The sequence below is a fragment of the Gavialis gangeticus genome, unplaced genomic scaffold (assembly GCF_001723915.1).
Source record: "Gavialis gangeticus isolate Ggan-Ray unplaced genomic scaffold, GavGan_comp1, whole genome shotgun sequence".
Lineage (NCBI taxonomy): Eukaryota > Metazoa > Chordata > Crocodylia > Gavialidae > Gavialis > Gavialis gangeticus.
In genome coordinates this window covers 79117738-79118233 of record NW_017729032.1, presented here as the reverse complement: position 1 = coordinate 79118233, position 496 = coordinate 79117738, and the positions used below count along the sequence as shown (strand labels likewise).

Sequence of the window (496 nt, the reverse complement as noted above, 5' to 3'; positions counted from 1 at the left end):
ATTCAAATACTGGCCTGTGGCAGGAGACAGCTCAGCTCTGGGTTTGGCCCCAGGAGTGTCTGGCAGAAGAGGGGCATGTGGCCAAAAGGAGTGCAGGGGAGACCATCTGGTGAAGACCCTTTGCTGCCCATGACTGTCCCTTCCCCCTCACTCTCTGCTCCCCTCCCCCTGCAGCTGCCCCCTCCACCTTTACCTTCTGCTTCGGTCCTTCCTGCCCTGACACAGACCAGATGGGAGCTGCCACTGCTTTTCTCTGGCTGGGCTGGGCCAGGGCAACACTCCTACTGAGTACCCTGGATCTAGAGCAGAGCTGCCATACAGGTTAAGGGAGCAGGGGGTATATGCATGGGGGGGGCAGGTTAAAGGGAACAAAAGGATATGTAAGGCAGGGAGTTGGAAGGGGGCAGGCACAGGTTCAAGGAGCAGGAGCAGGCACAGGAAAATGAGGGCAGGAGAGCTAGGTGTAGGAGTCTGGCCTCTCACCCCCCCCCCCCCC

The 496-nt window shown here is 59.5% G+C and overlaps 1 protein-coding gene and 1 long non-coding RNA gene across 3 annotated transcripts in view; one reads left to right on the top strand and one right to left on the bottom strand.

Annotated features, from left to right (window-relative positions):
- DIAPH3 (diaphanous related formin 3) overlaps positions 1 to 496 on the top strand; it is a 562409-nt gene that overhangs the window by 485029 nt on the left and 76884 nt on the right. The gene's annotated exons all lie outside the window — the stretch shown is intronic.
- LOC109303147 overlaps positions 1 to 496 on the bottom strand; it is a 12445-nt gene that overhangs the window by 6210 nt on the left and 5739 nt on the right. The gene's annotated exons all lie outside the window — the stretch shown is intronic.